The following is a 22605-nucleotide window of genomic DNA, read 5'->3' on the forward strand; positions in this document are numbered from 1 at the left end:
ATATTTGAAAAGATCAATGCTATTTCCCTTATCCAATATGTTTTAGTCTCTAAACTAAACACCCCCAGACACTATGCCCATTTCCTATTCACCTGACATGATTTCCTGCCCCATTTCTAACCTGGATATCTTTTTATAAATGTTCTCCACTAGGTCTTTTTCAAAATATAGTGCCAAGATGTGGATCCTATACTCCAGATGTAGTCTGCTCTTGGTAGAGGACAGTGGTAGTATCAGCTTCCTTAATCTGGATACTATATTTCTGTGGTACTATTTATTAAGCTATAGTGTTTTACAAGTTAAAAAGAGGGTTCTACTATGTTATTTTAAAAAGAAAAAAGAAAAACAAGCTGTGAAGGATATGTAATATATATAGCATATAATGAATTGGATAGATGGCAGGAGGCCAGGAGACTGATGGTATTCCCTAACTTGGTACTATTGGTGGTCACCCATTGGGGGATTTATAGCTCTCCTAGTACCTGGCTTGCTCCAGCTTCGAGTTGCTGCAGGTCTGGGGTACCCAATAAATTTCCTTTGTCTTCCAGAACACATTCCAACCTTATCATTTTCTAATAAAGCACTGATACCACCAGCAGCTTTCGCTGAAAGAGTAGCTAGTAAATGAGCAACCCGTCCTGGTCTGCAGTAGCTAAAAGTGTTCAGGCTGGAGTTTTCTCTTAAGGGCTGATATTCTTCTGAATATGCCCTTACCTTGCCCTGGCCTTGTTATTAATGGGAGAATTATTGCAAACCATTTCTTTTACCAGCTATCAAAGGCTAAGGGCTCTGGAATGGGCAGACTTTCAAAGAGAGGGAGAAGGCCTCTGGCAGAAGCTTCAAACCTTCAGCATGCAGCTGAATCGAAGAGAATTTGTCTTGTTGTAGGTCTATTTTCCCTAGTGTCTTTGCAGTCCTGGATTCCATGCTACTTTCTTCCACAGCTCCAAGTAAATGAGGCAAGTGGCACTTTCATGGCCACTGTCTCCAGAGTATACATAGACATAAATGAGAGATAGCCCCTGGTTAGCGTTTCTCCCTGAAAGGGAGCCACAGGGAACTTAACCAAGAAGAGAAGTGAGTCTCATTCTGTTTTACCCCAGGCAGTGGAACTACAGAGTAGGAACTGTTCCCTACCTTCAAATTTAAGCTTAATGCGAGGGAAACAATCCAAAAAATTAAAGGCATCTCACCTGTGCCTCTTGTAATTCTTAATTTCCTTCAAAACTCAGCTCAAATAAAATCTTTCCTAATCACCCTCTAGGCTACTAATGGCTCCCTTCTGCCAGCCCCCAAATTACCTTGAATTTATTTTGTATATATTTTGCACTTATTATATATTTACATATGTGTTTATATGTGTGTATACATGTGTATATATGTGTGTATGCATTATAGATGTATATATATTATATTTATATATGCATGTCTATATCATATACTTATAGGCTTACATGTTATCTCATCATACCTGATGGCATGTAAGGTCCTTGAGGGAAGGGTCTGCCTTATATTTGTCCTTATATCCCCAGTACCTAGTATGTAGGTACTAAATACACATTTATTGATTGGTTGATGCTGTTACAAGGATTCTTGTTCAGATATGGGTTGAACTAGAAGGGCTTTAGGATTTTTTCCAGATCTGAAATGATGTGATTCCAGGAACTAGAACCCAAGAGGCTCATAACCATATCACTTTTTTCAGCTAGAGATGCCTTTTACCTCTTCTTTGTCCTCACTGCCACTGTTTGGTTAATACTAGATTTCACTGACTTGACTCCAGGCCTGAAACTCATCTGTAAGTAGCCCCATGGTTAATTACAGCTCAAATAGAAAATGGATTCTCCAGTGCTATGCTCTAGGGAGGAAACTAGAAGGTGAAATTGGGGCCCTACTCCTTCCCTTGCCATAATATATCAAGACAAATGAAGAGAGTATGGAAAATGTGAAGGATGAGTAGCTCCCCTGACAAAGCTGATCTCTTGGAAATAATTTCTAATAGGGTGGTAATGTCATTATTAGTTGCAAAGAGTTGTGCCTGGGAGTTTCTTCAAGTGCAAGAATTCATTCACTTGTCACTTTGTCGTTTCTATCTTCATAATATCTCTTCTGTCTGTCCCTTCTCTTCATTCACACGGCCATTGCCCTAGTTCAGGTCCTTATTACCTCTTACCTGGACTATTGCAGTAACCTTCTGGTTGGTCTCCCTGTCTCAAGTCTCTCCCCACTCCAATCCATCCTCCGCTCAGGTACCAAAGTGATTCTCCTAAAGCACGGGCCTGGTCGTATCATCCTCCTCTTCAACAAATTCCAATGCTCTCAATTTTCTCCAGCCTCAAACACAAAGCCCTCTGTTTGGCACTTTAAGTTCATCATAACCTGACCTTTTCCTACCTTTCCAGTCTTCTTATACTTAGCTTTCTTCCCCACACTCTGTAACCTTGCTTCACTGGTCTGCTTGTGCAGTTCCCCAAACATGACACACTCTCTCCCATCTCTGTGCTTTTGCACTGGCCATTCTTGGAATGGTCTAGCCCCCTCACCTGTGCCTCTCAGCTTCCTGGCTTCCTTTGAGACTATGGCTATCTTCTTCAGGAGTCCTTTGCTGGTTCCCCCAGCTGCTAATGCCTTCCACTTTGAAATTACCTTCATCTACTATCTCTCTCTCTCTTCTCTCTCTCTCTCTCTCTCTCTCTCTCTCTCTCTCTCTCTCTATCTATATCTATATCTATATATCTATCTATATATCTATATAGATAGATATATAGATATAGATATAGATATAGATATATCTATATCTATATATATCTATATATCTATATATCTATATATCTTGTATGCAGTAGTTACTTACATGTGAGGAATTAGGTTGTCAGCCCCTTCAGGTCAAGGACTGTGATTTGCCTTTCTTTGTATCCCTAGCACTTGGCATACCTCATAGTAGGTGCTTAAATGCTTATTGATTGACTGACTGACAAATTGTAGCTTTGGAAGTCAGTGAAGCACTGATCCTAGAGGAACTTTTTACTTCTGAGAGAGGCAGTGTGGTATAATGCACAGAGTGCTGCATTTGGAGTTGGAAAATCTAAATTCAAGTCATGATTCTGATACTGTCTAGGGTGACCTTAAACAAATTACTCACTTTTCTGGATGTGAGTTTCTTCTGCTGTTAAATGAAGGCCTTGGGTTAGAAGATTGTCAAATTCTTTTTCCAGATCTAAATACTATGGTATTAAGTTCAGTCTTTCTGTCTCTGGGCTTTGGTTTGAGAACCAGGTATTCAGGTGAAACATGGAGCAAGGAAGATTCAGAGGAGGAAGGATAATTTTAAGGGTTGGGCTAGAAGGCCAACAGCAGGTTAGAAAGAGCTTACAGTGAGCAGCAAAACTGGATTCCCAGTATTGATAGAATCCCAGCTACCACTCACTAGAGTCAGTCAATCTATCTTTCTGGCTCTGAATGACAATTGCAAAACAATTCCAGGCAGAGAAATATCCATCCTTATCCCTGCTGACCCACCACCAACAGATACATATAGCCCTACCCTTTCTGAGAGCATGTGTTTCTGAGAGTGTAACAAGGAAACATGGGGCTCCTTAATTTCCATCTTCACTGACCTACTCTCTCCAGGAGAACTTTAGCCTCTCCTCCAGCATCAAGCTTCTGTTTTGGCTGTAGATCTCAGGATGAGTCTAGTCCTATTATTTCTCTCCCTTTGAGGGTGATGAGGCTTAATTAGCTAATCACTAGGGAGTGCCTTTGCTGGAGGACCTGGGAAAAGAGAAAAAAAGTTTGAATTCCTAGGCTTCCTTGTTGAGTTCTATGCCCCAAGTTCTCTTCCTACATTCTTGTCAGTGGGGATAACAAAGAAAACTCAAATCTCCATAGGATTTTAAGATTTTTAAGGCACTCTGTTAACAATAGCCGTGAGAGGGAGGTAGGGAAAATAATCTTATCTCCATTTTGTAGGTGTGCAAACTAAGGCTCAAGGAGGTTAAGTGACTGTCTTCTGTTCACACAGATAAGAAGTAGCAGAGGATGGACTTGCACCAAGGACCTCTGATTCCAATCCAGCTTCCTTTATGTCTAACTTCCTTCACCAGCTGTTCATCCCATCCACTGTGCATGCATCTGATAGGTTTACACATCAGTATGTTCATACATACTGATCATACATCACTTTCCCATCTACTTTATCATGATCTTCAAAACAAATAGATTGGCTGGCCCCAAAATCAAATGACCAGTTAATCAACATTTATTCAACACCTACATTGTGTCACATACTATGCTAGATTCTGGGAATACAAAGACAAAAGTGAACAATCCCTGTTCTCAAAGAGCTTAAGACCTAGATGAAGGAGATAACACGTGCATACACACACACATACACATGCGTGCATGTGCATGTGTATGTGTGTGTGTATGCAAAATAAAATTTAAAAACTTGATAAAATAGCCATTGTAAACTTTAGGGTTTCTTATCCTAACTCACACTGACACTAGCAAGTTAGGTCTCCCAAAGGGCTAGCTACATCTCTCTCTGCTTAGGATTCTATAGGAAGGAGTATCTTTCTAATGCTATTTGTTTAAGCCACTATTCTTGTGTGTTTTCCCCAATATTAATCAATTACAGTGTACATCTTCCTTATATCATTGATCAACCCATTGATTATCACCCCAATGCCATTTAATCAATGAACATCAATTAGCTTTTTAAGAAATGGATGTTTACTAAAATATAGCAAGAATACATAGAAAAACATCCCTCAAGCACACTCCCTATATTACTTCTGTCTCTAGTGAGAGTGAGTGCAAAATCAAACCACAAAGAATTCACACTACCAAGTCCACTCCAAATGTAGCATAGTTGATGGACAATGTCATTCCCTTACTTGCTGAAACCAGCACGAATCCACTTCTAGGTCTAAGTGGTATCATAACTTGTTGCTAGGCTGAGGCTAGCAGGTTGTCTAGAGCTTTACTTATCATTGGACCGGGCTGCCTACAGCCTGGACTCCATTTCCTGGAGTCTGACCTTTCAAAGCTCACCAAGTTGCAGTCTAGTCTGTTCTGTCTCCAATGTTCCTTCACAAGCCAGGAAAGAATGAACACAACAAGAACAGAAACAACAAGAGAGCTATGTGTTTAGGGCTTCATATTTATCCAAGTCAGGAGACCAGGTCACTAGTGCTCTCCCCAATTAGAGGTTTATAGAAGTTATTGCTTCCTCACTCAAAGGCATACAGCAGGGAAGAGAATGAAGGCGGAACTCTGATCTTTCAAGAATGTCTTTCTCATACATGAATTCCTCTACTCCTCCCAACCTCCTTGGGTCATTGTTAACAAAATATAAAAAGCATGAGAATATGTAAAATCACAAAGAATCCATTTCTAATTCAAAGGCAGCAAAATCTAGATCCAAATGAGTTTGATTGGTTTGTTAATGCATTCTCGAAACAATGATGGTGATGATAATGATTATAGCACTTGACTGATTACAAAGTGCTTCACATAATCTCATTCAATCTTTTTGCTGACTCTGTGAAGTAAATCATACAAATATTATTCCTATTTTACAAATGAATAAGCTGAGTCTGAGAGAGGTGAGATTGTTTATCTAATTTCAAATAGTTCATGAATGGCTGAGCTGGAACTCAAATCCAGGCCTTCTGACTTCAAATCCAGTGCAAACTAAACTATATTGTGTTCAAGTAACTCTGCAGGGTGATGGGGCATTCAGTCAATGAGTCAGTCAACTAACATTTATTAAATGCCAACTATGAGCCAGGCATTGTGTTAAGGGCTTGGTACGCAAAGAACTCAAGAGAGTCCCTGCTCTTAAGAAGACCACAATCTAATGGGGAAGACAACTTGCAAACAATGTGTACAAACAAGATATAGATAGATGGATAGGTAGATAAATAGATAGATATCATATATAGATAATAGAGATATATAGATCTGTATGTATTTCTATGTATGTATATGTATATATGTAGTAAATTGGAGATTATAGGGTTGTATGATCTAGAGTTGGAAGGGATCATAAAGATCATCTAGTCTATACTCTCATTTTACAAATAAGGCAATCGAGGCACATGGGTTAAGTAATTTGGCCAAGTTTGCAAAGGTATTAAATAATAGCAGTAACCCATGTCCTCTGATTCCAAATACATTGTTCATTTCACTTCCCCACTGATGAGTAGCAGATTGGATCTACCTTCAGGGAGCTCATAATCTTTTAGGAGGAATAAGACATATACAAAGATTAATATAATACAGATTCAACCATACCTCCACAAGAGAGGTGAAAAGTGTTGAGTTCAGAGGAAAGAGATATAGTTACTGATTCCATGATTGGAATGAGGATTTGGTGCGTGTCACCCGATGTAACCCAGCCTTTTAGTCATTGCACCCTTCTTTGTATTCAGTCTTGCACCAACCAAGCTCTTCAGGCCAGTTGCCCAAAGTATATTGAGTTTGGGTTCAGCCTAGGTCTGGTGGGTAATCTCAGTCTACTCTAGGACTTGCCTCCTACATCCACTTGTGAACTCCAGATGCTCCCTCTGACCCTGACACCATGGTGTGTTTCTGCTCCATATCTTCCTTTGAACTCTGTGGGTGTTCCTTGACCTTCCTTTTTTTTTTTGTGATGTAGTGTTTTCTTTTTTTTTTAAATTTTATTAATTTATTTTGATTTATCAACAATCACTTCCATATGCTTTTGAGTTGAAAATTTTTCTCCCCCTTCTTCCCCCCCACCCTCCCCAAGACGGCGCACAATTTGATATAGGCTTTACATTTACATACCCATGAAACATATTTTCACATTAGTGAAGTTGTAAGTAAAAATTAAAACCAATAGGAGGAACCATCAGAAAGATGAAACAAAACTCAACAGAAGGTAAAAATAAGTGATAGCGATTCGACTTCCATAGTTCTTTCTTTGGATGTGGACAGCATTTTCCATCATGAGGCCTCTGGAGATGTCTTAGATCCTCGTAATGCTGAGAAGGGTTCAGTTTAACAATCTTAGTCATTGCATAACCTGCAAAGTCCTCTTGGTTCTGCTCACTTCACTCAGCATCAGATCATATAAGTCTTTCCAGGTTTTTCTGAAGTCAGCCTGTTCATCATTTCTTATGGCACAATGGTATTCCATTACATTCATGTACCACAACTTGCTCAGGCATTCCCAATTGATGGACATCCTCTCAATTTCCTATTCTTTGCCACCACAAAAAGAGCTGCTATGAATATTTTTGTACGTGTGGGTCCTTTTCCCATTTGTTTGATCTTGTTGGGATATAGCCCTAGAAGTGCTATTGCTGGATCAAAGGGTATGCACTTTTTTGTAGCCCTTTGGGCATAGTTCCAAATTGTTCTCCAAAATGGTTGGATCATTTCACAACTCCACCAACAATGTATTAGTGTTCCAATTTTCCCACATCCTCTCCAACATTTATTATTTTCCTGTTTTGTCACGTTGGCCAACCTGATAGGTGTGATGTGGTACCTCAGAGTTGTTTTGATTTGCATTTCTCTAATCAATAACGATTTAGAGCATTTTTTCATATGACTATAGATGGCTTTAATTTCTTCATCTCAGAACTGTCTGTTCATATCCTTTGACCATTTATCAGTTGGGGAATGGCTTGTGTTCTTATAAATTTGTCTTAATTCTCTATACATCTTAGAAATGAGGCCTTGGCCTTCTTTTTGAGGAAGATACTACCCTATCTGGCCCCCAAAGATACCTCTTTTTGACTTCTAGTTGTTCTGCATCCAATTTGCAGATACCTCTTTTGTACCTTTTAGAGCCACAAAGTGTTATAGTTGGAATAGATTTGGAGGTCAGCTCTCCAGATTCATTCCTCTAAACAATTCAACTAAACTGGCTTTTACTGACTATGGGCATTGCCCCCAGAGAAAGAAAATTGTACTAATAACACATCTTCAGCAAGTGTTCAGCCAGCTTCTACTTAAAGACCCTCAACTTTCATATAGCTCTCTGGAACCCCACCTATCATTTATAGTTCTGTCTTCTGTGGATAAGCAGAAGTGTAACTGGTCTTCCTGAGTTCAAATAAGGCCTCAGACACATACTAGCTGTCTGACCCTGGGCAAGTCACTTAACCCTGCTTGATTCAGTTTCCCCTTCTGTAAAATGAACCACTGCAGTATCTTTGCCCAGAAAATCCCAAATGAGGTCACAAAGAGTCAGACACAGCTGAAAGGACTGAACAACAATGACAAAATTTTGGTTAGGGAAAGAGGGCATATGCATGTAAATATGCACCTATATATGCATATGCATGTACATATGTGTAAATGTATGCATAGGGTAAATATAGAGAGAATAAATACAAATTCATACAGAATAGTTTGAGACAATGTGGTTAGGGAAAGAAGGCACTAGCAGTTGGGAGATCAGAAAAATCAAGAAGATTAATTCTTTTCTGGATATGAGTCTAATAAACAGTTACCACGGTGGAAAAATGACAGGCTTTTTTGGGAAAAGTGACAGCTCCACCTCAGAATTTGTGATAGAGAAGGAAAGAAAAGTTGAATTTAATCTGATAGACACTCTAGATTTGGGGAAATCAGATTTCAAAGGATTCAGAAGGAAGGCTAGGTATGATCCTGTGGCCTACATTTTTACTGAGAAAGTCAGCATGGAAGGGAGGAGAAATTCTTAAAAATAAAGTTCTGAAGACATAAGAGAAACAATTTCAACAAGGAGAAAAATGGAAATCTCACTTCAGTTTTCTCTGCCAAGGAAAATGATTTTTGGATTGGAAAGGAGAGAACAAACATGCTAATATGAAGCTAATACCCACAATAAGTAGGAACATGGTTAAAGAGCACCTGGCTGCCCTTGGTGAGTCCAAGTGAACTGCATTCTTGGCTCCTTAGGGAACTGGCAGATGTGATAGCTAAGCCATTGTCAATGATTTTTGAATAGAAAGGATGGGAGAGGAATAGTAAAAAAAAAAAACTGAAAGGCAAATGTTGTCCCATTTTTTAAAAAAGGGAATAGACTGGAACTTGCAACTTTTTAGTTAAGTGAATTTGACTTGGATTACTGATAAAATTTAGGAATGTATTATCATTATTAATAATGATTATAATATAATTAATGATAATACTACTATTAATTATAATAAAGTATTATTATGATATAATAGATCAATATCACTAGTGATATTAATGATAAGGAAGATGATAATGATAAGCTAGTTGATAAATATCATAAAGGAAGAAGAAATTAGAAATAGCCTTCATGCTTTAACCAAGCATAATTATTGTTGTTTCCTTCTTTTGACACAGTTACTACAGCAATAGATACTATATGTAAATATTAGCAAAGATTCTGATTAAGCCTCTTATTCCATAGGTATCTAGGTGGTGGAATGGATAGAGCATGGGACCTGGAGTCAGGAAGAACTGAGTTCATATCCTGCCTCAGACACTTACCTAGCTAAGTGACTCTAAGCAAATCACTTAGCCTATATCTGCCTCAATTTCCTCATCTATAAAATGGGCATAATAATAGCACCTGCCTCCCAAGTTTTTTGTAAAGATAAAATGAGATTGTATTTGTAAAAAACACTTCATAAATCTTAAAGCTCTACATCAATACTAGCTATTCTTACTATTATGGAAAAAATTTATCAATATGGGCTAGTCTAAAATACATTTAAGTAAATTCAGAATGGGCTGAATGGATAAACCCAAAGAATAGTCTAATGGTTCAAGATCTACTTAGAAGAAAGCCCTCGATGGAGTGTCTGAGGATCTCTGCTTACTTCTGTACTGTTAAATATTCTTATCAGTGATTCAGATAAAACCACAGAAGGTATGCTTATCAAACTTGTAGATGACAGAAAGAAGGGAAAAACAGCTCAGGAGGGTAGGAGATAAGCACTTACGTAGAACCTACTATATGACAGGCATTGTGCTAAATGTGTTGCTGATATTATCTCATTTTATCCTCACAGCTCTGTGAGGTAGGGGCTATTATAATTCCCATTTTACAGTTTAGGAAATTGAGGCGACATAGGTAACTGACTTGCCCGGGTCACACAGCCAGTAAGTGTCTGAGATTGGATTTGAACCAAGATTTTCCTAACTCGGGGCCCAGTGCACTGTCACCGTCCCACCCTGCTGTCTCTAGCTTATGTGGTGCGTGACAGATTCAAAATAAACTTGATGAGCTTGAACATGGGGCTTAATCTGATAAGATGAAATTTAGTAGCAATAAATGTAAATTCTTACACGCGGGTTCAAAAAAATCAACTTCGAAAATATAACATGTGGGAGGCACGGATAGATGTAGCTTGAAAAATCTCTGAGTTTTATAGATTCCAAGCTCGATATGAATCAGCAATGTTATGAGGGCAAGGATGAGTGCTCCCTCACCCCTTCTCTTGCCATAGTTTCCTCTCTGTGGCCTTTCTTCTGCACAGCCTTTTCCATTTCTCTTTCCCCATGTAAAACAATTCCTTGTTACACCTCTATATCTGTAACTTTTTTTTCCAAGTCAGAGAAAACATTAAAAATCACAGATCCCTGGGATACTCCATTAGAGGCATCCTTCTAAGCTGATATTGAACATTAATTGCTGCTCTTTTGGCTGGGTTGTTCAAGTATTTCTGAATCTACCTAACTGTTCCATCATCTAGCCCATAAATCGCCAACTCTAGCAAGAACAGCGCATGAGACTGTCAAATGCTTAGCTAAACCCTAGGTAAACTATACCCATGACATCCTAGCAGTCCAGCTGCCTTGTCAAAGAAGAAATGAGGTTTATCTGGAATGATCTGGTCCTGATGAAGACTTACCCTGTTTCTTTGTGATCACTGCCCCTTCCCTCTTCTAGATATGGTAGCTGTTGCCAGTCCTTCAATTACTCAAGTACTTGAAAGTTCTCCTGTCCCCTCTGCGTTCTCTCTTCTCCAGTCTAAGTATTACTTATTCCCTCCGATGAGTCTCACATGTCATGGGCTCCAGCTCTCTTCTCTTCATGAATACCCTGCTCTGTATGGACTTTGATCTGTCAGGATTCCTACTAAGAGACCCTATCCAGAATGTGCTATAGCACTCCAGGTGTGTTCTGACCAGGACAGGATGCCCTACAATGATCGTGTCAAATCTTCCTTCTGCTACTTTGTTGCTTGATGATATTGATCATATAATTTCTCTTCCCTGAGTCTGTTTCCTTATCAGTAACATGAGAATTGTAATAGTAATAAAATAATGATAATGATACTTGTACTGTCTGCATCAAAGGGTAGATGGAAGGTTTATGGATCTTGAGCTGGAAGGAACATCAGAGACAATCTAATTTGGGGATTCTTAACCTTTCTTTTGCACCATAATCTTCCTTGGCTGCCTGATGAAGCCTATGGATTTCTTCTTAGAATAATATTTTTAAACGTATAAAATAAAATACATGGGATTATGAAAGAAACCACATCTATTGAAATAATGAAAAACATTTTTTACCATCTGGAATTCCTAGACCTTTCCTGAAATTTATCACTGCAGGTGCTCTATGGGACCTCAAGTCAGAACCCCTAATCTAATCCAATCTCTTAATTTTACACATTTCTTTGCAGAAGAAACTGAGGCCCAGGGATTTTAAGTGGCTTGCCAAAAGTCACATAGGTAGCAAGCATCAAAGGTGGGATTTAAACCAAGGTTCTCTGATTTCAGAGTGAGAGCCATTTCTATGTTACCACTCTGTCTCCCTAATAATATTTGTATGACTTACTTCATAGGGTGAAGAGCTCTAGGAAATGAGTGGTACTTTAGAGGCCATCTTTGGCTTCCCCTTTATTTTACAGATGAAAAACCTGAAGGCTATGGAGGTTCAGTGGAGTGCCTAAGGTCACAGAGGTATTACATTGTGGAAGCAGGATTTGAATCCAGATCCTCTGACTCCCCAGGCAGCATTATTTCCATAAATGTAAGCTTCCTATCTGCCTACCACACTGCAACTGCCAGCTGAGTTATAAGCCTATATCCTAGTTTTCATTCAAGAAGGAATAAAGCCTACCTGGGACCAAAAGGCAATACATTGTTTCAGAACTTGTTTGTACTCTGATTGACTTGGGAGAGTGGGAGTGATCAGACAATTTAATTTTCACAGGTAGTTTCAAAGAATAGGAATATTCCATGTTCTCTGATTGTCAGCTCCAGATAGGTTATGGTAAAGAGAGGGAGAAAAAGAGGCAGGGTACTAGCATCTTTCAGCTTTACCAGTTAGTGGCTCTTATAATTTTGGGCAATCTAAGACTACTGGTGAGATGGCTATGAATAGGTTCATTGAGTATTTCCCCAGAGTTGGAACACTAGGCAGTATTTTAGGAGAATCTTAACACTGCAATAAGAATGGATTGATGTTGCATCAATTTCTATTCTCATTTCAATAAAAGAATCAGGGACAGCATTAGAATTTTACTGCCTGAGATGTTTGGTGAATTACAGTGAGGTGCTGTGTTGGAATAATGTGATTTCCCCCTCCTTGCCACACTGTACTCTGCTCAGATTGGCAGGTTTCTCTGCCTGTTCTTCATGAGACTGATAAAGCACTAGACAGGGGATTAACTCTCCTGGAAGCTTAAAAAAAAAAAGGAGGTGATTTGGGTTGTTTATAACTTCCAGGGTTGGATTCTGAATGTGTGGTGCTGGGGGAGTCTGATTTTTACAGCATATGGCACACCAATAATTCAGGGAACAGAGTGCACATTATCAGCCTGTGGTACGCCTTCTTCTGCCAAAGAACCAGGAGGACCATAAGAAGGAGATTAATTTATTTCTCTTCTGGACAAATATTACAAAGAGAAATAAATTCCACTGAATTACTTGGGCAAGTTATGTTGCCCTCTGGGTCTTGGTTTCCCCAGCTGTAAAATAAATGAAAAAAAAAAGAATGAATCAAGAAGCATTTATTAAGTACTTACTGTGAGCCAAGCACTGTTAGGGATATATAAATATGAAACAAAAACCCAGCCTTTTCCCTCATTTAGCTTACATTCTAATGGGAGAGATAACATGTGTGAAGGAGGAGTAGCCTGGGAAGGGCACTTTGGTCTGGAAAATTTCAGGGATAGTGAGTGGGACCATAGAGGAGTAGAAAGATGTACACCTTCATGCAGCAATCTCAGTATTGATTTGATCATGGTTCCAGAATGAGGACAGGAGGGATTGAGGATACACATTCAGCAGCTGGCAAATAGAGGGTGAGGGAATAAGGAGCATACAAAACATGGCTGTACCTGCCTGAAACAGTAAGCCAGGTGAAATACTCACTCATGAGAACAGCAAAGCCCAGAGCAGAAGTTCCAGAGATGAAAAGGATGAAATCTCCAGGGCATGGATTGTAGTCCCCATGGCAAAGCAGCTGGAAAGAAGACAGTTGGAGGAAAGAGAGTAAAAGGAAGAGATTGGATTCATTATTTACTAAGGTTTCTTCCAGATGTAAATTTATATCACTGATATGGTTGACTACTCCTTCACACCATGAGATGCAGGAGAAAGAGTCCCTGCATTGGAACTACCGAGCCCTAGGTTTTTATTCCAGTTCTGCCTTGTGACCTGGAATGAATCATTTATACACACCAGGTCTCAGTTTTCTGAATTTTCAACACCTCCAGGCATTGGACTTGATAAGCTTCTAAACTCCTTTCCAGTTCTGAAATCCTATGTTCTATGTTTTAAGGTCCCTTCTAGATCTAATGTTGTGTGTTCTAAGGTTTCTTTTGGTTCTGACATCATATGAGAAGGACTTGACAATCTATAAATTCTGAGGTATTCTTAAACTTTCTGGTCTTGCTGGTCCAAACATTCTTCACCATTGAGGAGAAAGGAGGCAGCTAGGTGGTGCAGTGAATAGAGCTCTGGCCTTGGAGTCAGGAGTACCTGAGTTCAAATCTGGCCTCAAACACTTGACACTTACTGGCTGTGTGACCCTGGGTAAGTAACTTAACCCCGACTGCCTCACCAAGAAAAAAAAGAAAAAGAAAAAAATCTCACCGTCATTGAGGAGAAAGGTAAGAACCAGAGACTTTCCAAACTCCAAGATTAAACTCCCATGCTTGCATTGTTGCCCCCTTATCCAGTATGGATAAGGCACAGTACTAGTGAGAGAAATGATTATTAAATAATTCATTATTGGGGAGATCTAGGGTTATTTCCTTTTTAAGGAAATTTCTGTACTGGTCCCAAAATTTACTCCACCTAGACCATCTTATCTAGGTGGAGTTACTGCCTCATTCAACTAGAGAACCTTACAAAGAATTTAATCTAAGGTGAATTCCAGCCCATTGTGTTCCACTTAGCCACTTCTGAGTAGAGATGAACCCCCTTTTGTCTAGATTGCCCTTAGTCAGGCAGGGACAGTCTGGATTGATAGGAGTGCTCAGTCACATCTCCCAACCCCTCACTAGAATAAGCCCACCTCTTGTTATAATATTTATTCTCATTAATTGTTAACCAATTAGAATTGATTACCATTCTCAGGAAGACCCACTCTTCCAAGGGCATATAAATATTGAGTGGCTTCTGTGAGGGTTTTTTGGCATCCGAGAGTTCCACTGACCCCTTTTATTAATGAGGAATAGCTAGCAGGCTCCCATGCCTGGAACAGCCAATGTGACTGGAAATAGTGTTAGATTTAGATTTGAAATCCAGTCCTGCTCTTTTCTATCTGTGCAACCTCGAGCAGTCTCTTACTTCACTGGGCCTTAGTGCCATCATCTATAAAATGAGAGGATTGGACCAGAACAGAGATTTTTAACCTGGAGTTCCCAGAGCCCCAGGAGGATTTCAGAGGGGAGGTATATCTATATATTCAGTAAGCTCTAAGTGAAATTTGGTATTTCCTTCAATTATGAATTTTTTTTTAAAAGTTATTCTGAGGGGTCCAGAGGCCTCACCAGACTGCCAAAGGGGTCCATGAAACAACAACAACAAGGATGAAGAACCCTTAGACCAGGTTGTTTCTGTGGGTCTTCCAGGTCTAGATGTGGTAGGACCCAGATTTTTCCCCAATTATGTTTCCCTGGCTTTGTTTCAGGGCAGAGAGTTAACTGATCCAATACTGTTCTACAGCGATTATTTTAACCCTGCAAATTAGACAAAGTAAACCAGTTCTTTTATTTTTTCCTGTGGATTATTAAGTGAACAGCTGCCTCTAAATATGTTTGCAACCAGCTAATTCAATGGCTGCATGTACTTGCATATTCATGGCTCCCGACTGACAATACAGACTTGTAGGACCTTCTCATCGGGGCTTTAAAAGTTAATTTATCTTGACAATTTAAATAAATACACTTCCATAAGCTTTAGTGACTCCTCCATAGTTTTCCCTTCAACTGAGCAGGAAGGGAAGAGGCTGTCACGGCCAACTTCAGTCTGGCACTTACCATGGAAATCAAACCTGTTGGTGTGGATTTCCGGTTCCCCTGCCTCTTGTTTGTCTGTTCTGACAGCCCATCTCTGTGAGCCCCTAACAAAATTTGACACACTACAGTCTGTTTGTTTTTCCTGCAGCTCCCACAATTTCTTTTCAACCATCTGATGAAGCCAGGGAATCCCAAGTACTGCTTGCATGTGAAACAGTGGAGCCCACTTGGCTGAGTTACAGGGGTAGGGAGAGAAAGAGAATAAATTTTTCTTTTTTTTCTCCTACCCTCCCCCCCCATCAGATCTACTGGGAAGATTTCAGAAGATTTCAGAGGCACAATGATGAGTATTTGAGGGCCTAGATCTCCCAGTTTGGGAGGTTTGGGGATGGGAGAGAAAGGATGTTGTACTGTTCATTCAATTGGACAATCAGGAAGTATAATTTTCTCCCTTCTATTTTTCCATCTAGGAATGGGAAGAATATGGCACTTTTCTGTTTTATTTTGTTTTTATTAATAATACCACATAATTAAAGTAGTTTATATTTATATAATGCATTAAGATTAACAAAGTACCTTCCAAAGATAGACTGTGAAAACCACAAACTATTTTATAAATCTTTTGAAAGAAATAATAGCATAGTTGACATCAAGGCTACGAATAGGAATCATAGCACCTGGCATAAATGCAATTGTGAGTCCAAGGGAGTTGGGGAAGGAGGCACAGTTGGGCAGGGAGCACATAGATTTAGATCTGGAAAGAAGCTCAGAGGTCATCTAACATAACCGTATAATTTTACAGATGGGTAAACTAAGGCCTGCGTAGGTACAGTGATTTGCCCAAGGTCACAGTGGTAACAAGTACCAGATAAGGAATTTGAACCCAGGTCCTGTGACTAGAAAGCCAATGATCTTTCTACTATGCCACTCTGCCCACCTGTCCATCCTTCAGTGCAGTTATGGAAATAGAATGCTATGTCCCTTTCCTCTTTTCCCCAAAGCCCCTATGACCTGCAGCCTTACTCTCTTTCTCTTCCAGTTTCAGCAGAGTAGCATGGAGGAAATAACTTTGAGGAAGAGTTGCCACACCTCTGTGGGTGGAAGTGTCCTCCATAGAGTGTTTATGTGATTACATTTCACCTGATTTTCGCAAAAAGCAGAGATCAGTGATACAAGTATAGCACAGATAGGGAGTGGACATGGAACCCAACCTCCACTCTTCTCTCCATATTGTCACATTCCTACTGTGTTCAAGGCAGTAGCACTGAGGGAGAGAGGGGTACATTCCTACAGTTCACACTCCTGAGCCCCCACTAATATATCTCCATTTAGCAATGAACTCATCTGAAGCATTTAGAAGAAAAGGCACTTTAAAACATAATATCTACCCATTGTCATCCATACACTCTTCCACCAATATACATGCACCAACTTTAGAATTTGTGCCATGATATCCATTATTCCTTTTAGAAAGAGTGTGTACAACAGTTCATTGATGGACCAGGCTGCTCTTCCTCTGGGCCTTTCCACTTTCCTACTGTGTGGGGCCACTTCTCTGTTGTCTAGCATTCCTCTTCCAGGCTGCCAAAGCAGTGCTACGCTGTCAGTAAAATTGCATCCTGAACCATGGGACTGCAGAGCTTTTTGAGGTCTGCTTACTTGTTTTGGCTTTGAGATGTTTTTACTGGGTACTCAGTAGATGGTGGTGTAGAAGAGAGTAGAGCAGAATCTTTCTACTTCAATCAGCTCTGTTAAGCAGCAAAACTCTCCCTCTAATCAGCTCTTCTCAGAAGCAAAGTTTTATTATAGTTCACTCTTTCAAATAGCAGATGGCAGTGCAGGTTCTGAAGTCTTACTATGCACCAGTTCTAAGGACTCTCAGTCCCACTGGGAAGTCTGGTCTTGACCAAAGTAATTACTCTATAACAGTCTCTTAGGTGAAATGACTTGCTTCTTATGTTAAGAAACTAAAATCTACATTTTGGTCAGTCAAACCACATATAGGCAAAATATAATTGTCTCATAGTTCCCAAATAATTCTAGATATTAGGGTTTCCCAGATATCAAGCTTCAAGTTTTCATATAAGTCATATGTAAATTAGAGATTGGGAAACTGGATATTTTGGCCATCTTTACTCTGTGTGAGGGATATTTCTCTTAGATTCTACTTTTTACAGTGTCTCTCACAATTGTCCTTTCTTTCAGGCAAACTGTCCATATTATAAAGGGGTACCATCTTTTACAGGTATCATCCCCATTGGACAGATGAAATAACTGAGACTCAGAGGTTGTCATTTGTCAAGATTCACTCAACTAGGAAGTGCTGGAGATGAGACTGGAATCTGTCTTCTGACTCCAAGAATAATGCTCTTATCACTTCCTAATTCTACCTCCCTCACCATTTCTTCTCACAATTTTAAAGAAATAGTAACATAAATGACATTTATAGTCTTTGACTCTTCCTCCCACACTCTAATATCTGGTTACTAATCAGTTCAATCTAACCCCATAATGTCTACATGCATTTCCTCTTTCCGTTTATGCTGTCACTACCCTTAGTTCAGGTTGTTATCAGTCCTATATTATGCTATCAAAATAGTCTCTTAACTTGTCTCCATGTTTGCAATTTCTACCTTTACCAATCTCCCATTCACATAGTTACCAGTATCAGCTTACCAATAGCGAGCTCTGATTCAATACCCCTTTGTTCAAAAACCTCTAATGGCTCCCAATTGTCTATAAGTAATGAGAAAGGTACAAAATTTATAGCTTGCAATCCCAGGTCCTTTAAATCTACCTTTTTGTTATTATGTCATGTTATTCCCATCTGTTGAGTTTTCATTTCAACCCAATGGTCTGCTCATCATTCCCTGATCTTGGCTTGCCTTCTCTAGCCCCTATTCATTGACTTATGTCCAAAATTCCTTCCCTCTGCATTTCTGTCAAACTGGCCAACTTTGTAGCTCTCTGAACCTGGCATTCCATATGCTGTATCCATGCCTTCATACAGAATGCCCCATGCCTGGAATACCCTCTCAATCTCTACTTCTTGGAATTCCTAGTTTCCTTTAAGGCACCTGCAGTGTGCTGGAACAAGCTCAAACTGGCTCCCAAAAGCTGAATGTTAAATTTTCGCCGTGATCATTTACACCTCAGCAATTGGCAAAGACTACAAATCAGGGCTTGATTTATTGTTTTATTGATTGTCTAAACTTAAGAAAGTGATGAAGAAAATGTTGATAATGCAGATTAAACTTCAAAGTGTGTCCGATATATGTTTTTTTAGAGAACTGGTTGTTAAACATTTACCAGCCCACACTTGCCTGTGGGAAACCTTTTCTGATCCCTACATTGTTAGTATTCTCTCCTTTTTTGAATAACATATACAGAGAGACACACATATATGCATATGTGTGTGTTTTATATGTCCAATCCTTCCAGTAGAACCATTTTAATTTTGTCTTTGTCAGAGCATTATGCCTTGCGTATAGTAGGTGTTTAATAAATGCTGAGTGGATTGCATTGAATTGAATGAAATCCTCCTATCATTCAAGGCTCAGCTCAGGTATCACCTTCTCCATGAAATCTTCCATGATCTCCCCACCTTGAAGCGATGCCTTCCTTTTCAAATTTCTCTTGTCTCTCTGTTTGATCTTTATTCTAAGTGTCATCATATTCTAACCTTTATTACAGTTATCTGCTGATGTTCCCCACTCTCCTATTGCTAATAAATACCTTGAGGGCAGGACTTATGTGATGTTGGTGATCTTCATATCTCTAGTTCTTAGCATAGTGTATTGCATATAACAGGCTCTCAGTTTCGGAATTGAGTTAATTATTTCTCTGGTGTGATGTAGAAAATATTTAGAGCTAGAAGCCTGGACTTCAATTCAGGGTCTGCTACTCATATACTGTTGGTCAATTCACCTAACTTTAGGTTCCTTACCTGTAAGACAAGGGGTTGGTGGTGGATCATCTTTAAGGCTCCTTCTAGTTCTAAATTCTGAAATCCTATGTAGCACACCTCAGGGAAATTTTAAAAAGTAGCTTTAAAACCTGATGTACCTGAGTTTCTTCTCTGTGTACAAAATGTCTTAGGTAGCACCAGAACTTAGGTGATAGCATCCTGATCATTGAAGCCAAGATCAAAAGTCCAGTTAGAACAGAAGGCCCAGTGGATGTTGAAAATCTGGGCTTGGTAATGTGAGCAACAATTTGGTAGATTAGACATTTTCTCTAATCCTCATGACTTCTCAGACCTTTCCAAAACAGAAATTATGCGCCAAGGATAAAGCAATTTTGTCTCTTTCCATGGTGAAGGACACCCAGAATTTAAAGAAATTTAAAAAAAAAAGGAAATGACACTCACTGACCCTGATGTCATTCGACATTCCTACGTCATGCCACTGACAGTGAGGCCACATTAACAGATCCAAGCATATGCCACAGTCTTACACCAAAATCCTCCTGTACCCTCTTCTTTCTCCCTACTTTTAGTGTTGTAGAGACCCTGGCTCTAGGCTGTAGAATTTTTCTCAGCTCTTGACAGCCAGTTTGGCTGTCACTTCATAAGCATAAGCCTACCAAAGGCTGCAACACAGAAGCATGAGTGCTGCAAAGCTCTGTACTGCTGGTACTAGGTATAGCAAGCTCTCCAGATGCCAGGGAAAGCAGGCTCTGAACTGCTGGTACTAGGCCAAAGAACTAAGGAACAGAGGGAGTGGGACAGGTTACCAGAACAAGACATGGTACCTGTGGGGAGCTGTGCAGTGTTGCACCAAGCCTGGGGAAAAGGGCATAGTATTCAGCTAGGTTTAGTTCTGACTACCAAAAAGTCACTTGGGGTAGAGACATAGGCAGGTGAATGATCCAAAAGTGGGAGGAGACTAAGACATTTTTGAGATTCAGCCCCTATGGAAACCACAATCAGAGAGAAGGGAGTCAGGAAGTGAGTAATTTTATATATATATATATATATATATATATATATATATATATATCAGGTGGGGAGAGGAAAGGTTAAAAATACCAAAGGTTTCAGGAAGAAATATCAAACAGTGTGTAAATAGATCACTCAATAGGAAAAACAGTAACAACAGGAGGAAATATGGCCTCTAGATCCAGTAAATCAATTGAGGCATCTATGAATAAATATGGCAAAAATGAAGGGAAATTATCCAGGACTTGATGAGACAGAAGACTCTCTGGAATTTAAGGAGAACATGAAACCACAATGCACTGTTCCTGAGTGACATAAAAGAGAAATGAGAATTGTGAGAGCAATTTATGTGCTGTATATTAGAATAATGAGAAGAATTGAAAAAGTTGAATCTGCAATACCAAGCTTCAGCAAAGAACCAGTCAAACAAAAGAATATTAGATTGGAAATGCAAATACACAGAAATGAAAGAGAACCTAAGAGAAGAGAAGCAAAAACAAAACAAAAACAATAAAAACAGCAAAACCCCAGAACATTGAAAGAAAATATACTTACTCTGCAAGAAAAACATAGACATCTTGAGGACAGAATTAGTAGATACAATCCAAGCATCATAGTTCTACAAGAAGAACACAACAGGACAAAAAAGCCTTACCATTATAACGCAGGAAACTGATGAGAAGAAAACTGCCTGGAACTTCTAACATAGAAAATGAAATTCCAGAAAACAAGCAAAGGCTACAAACTCTAAGACACACAGGGTGTAAATTAAACAACTCAGTTTAGAAATGAGAAATTCTGTAAGCCATTAGGAAAAATACCTACAAATACAAAGGAAAGGGTATTCAAAAAAACAAAAGACTCTTTTGCACCCAGGAGAAAAAGGAAGAGGGAAGGGCATAATGTGCTCTGATGGTAACGAAGCTTACAATGCAGTCCAGGGTGACCTATCCTGAAAATCTGAGGTGGAGATGGACATTCAATACTAAAGAAGAGTTTGAAACATTTTTAGAAAGAAAACCAGAACTAAAGAGATTATTTATTTCTCAAATACCCTAAACAACAAAATGTAGGAGGAATGAATACAAGCTGACAGCAATATCAACACAGTGACAAGAGACAATAGTAAGAAATTTCTTTCTAAATATACATAAGGAGATGGGGCAAAGGCAGGAATCTCATTGAGGTAACAGTGAAAAGGCAGTCAGGGGGCATTATGGTTAGAATCTGGCAATAGCTTGCCCACAGTAGGCAAGGGTATATGAAAAGTGGGGGAAGGTAGAGGGATTAGAGAGGAGTGAGTGATATACCAAGGCTAAATGAAGGGCTAGCAATGAGGGGAAGATGTGGATTCAGAGAAGAACCTACAGGGGAGTGGGTGAGGAAGAAAAGGGGAGATTGAAAAAGAGAGGAAAGGAAGGAGGCCTTCCTTTGGAGGTGGGAGGGAATTCTACTGAAAAATGTTCTTACTAGCAAAGGGGGATGAGGATCTTACACAAGATGAAACCTGTGAGATTAAGTGCCTAAAAAATTTGCTTGTCCCAGAAGGGGGAATGTTGGAATTCCTCAGGGCAACTATAATCTGGAGGAGTGGAAAAGCATAGACACAGGGAGGATATTTCCAAGCAAATAGAGGAAGAAAAATGTCCTCAAGAAAGGGTGTAGAATAGTAAGGGGAGAAGGGGAGGGTGAAGGCACCCTACCACTGGGTAGTACCCTCTCTGACACCTGCAATTATTGGCATTGTTCTGAAAGTAATGCACAATGGAAAGGGGAAATCCATGGAGTAAGTTCTACAAAGCAGTGGCAGAAGGCGCCTAGAGGGAAAAGCCTAAAAGGGATACTTTGGAAGCTTTGATTACATGAAGGGAAGAGAGAGACAAGATGATTATAATGGACATGTATCAGAGAGAATGGGATTGCAGAGTAAACAGAAAGAGAACATGGTTAATGAAGAGGGTGAGAGAAATCCTTTTGGTAATAGGTACAAAACTTTTTAAAATTGAGATAGAAAAGCAAAACCCTAATGAATCAGGACTAGCTGAAGGGGAGGAGAGGAATGAATTTACCCGACTGAGAGATAAAAGGGGGGAAGAATTGTATAAACTGATAAAAGCAGGAGAGAGGAACTAACAAAACTTTAAAGGGAAAATGGTAACAAATCAGAAGAGCAGGTCAACAGTGAAGGGAAGAGAGCCCCTGGGAACAGAACCATCTTTTTAAAAAAGGTTAAAGTGACCAAAGTAATATGAT

The sequence above is a fragment of the Phascolarctos cinereus genome, unplaced genomic scaffold, assembly GCF_003287225.1.
Source record: "Phascolarctos cinereus isolate Bilbo 61053 unplaced genomic scaffold, phaCin_HiC Scaffold_4;HRSCAF=312, whole genome shotgun sequence".
NCBI classification, from domain to species: Eukaryota; Metazoa; Chordata; class Mammalia; order Diprotodontia; family Phascolarctidae; genus Phascolarctos; species Phascolarctos cinereus.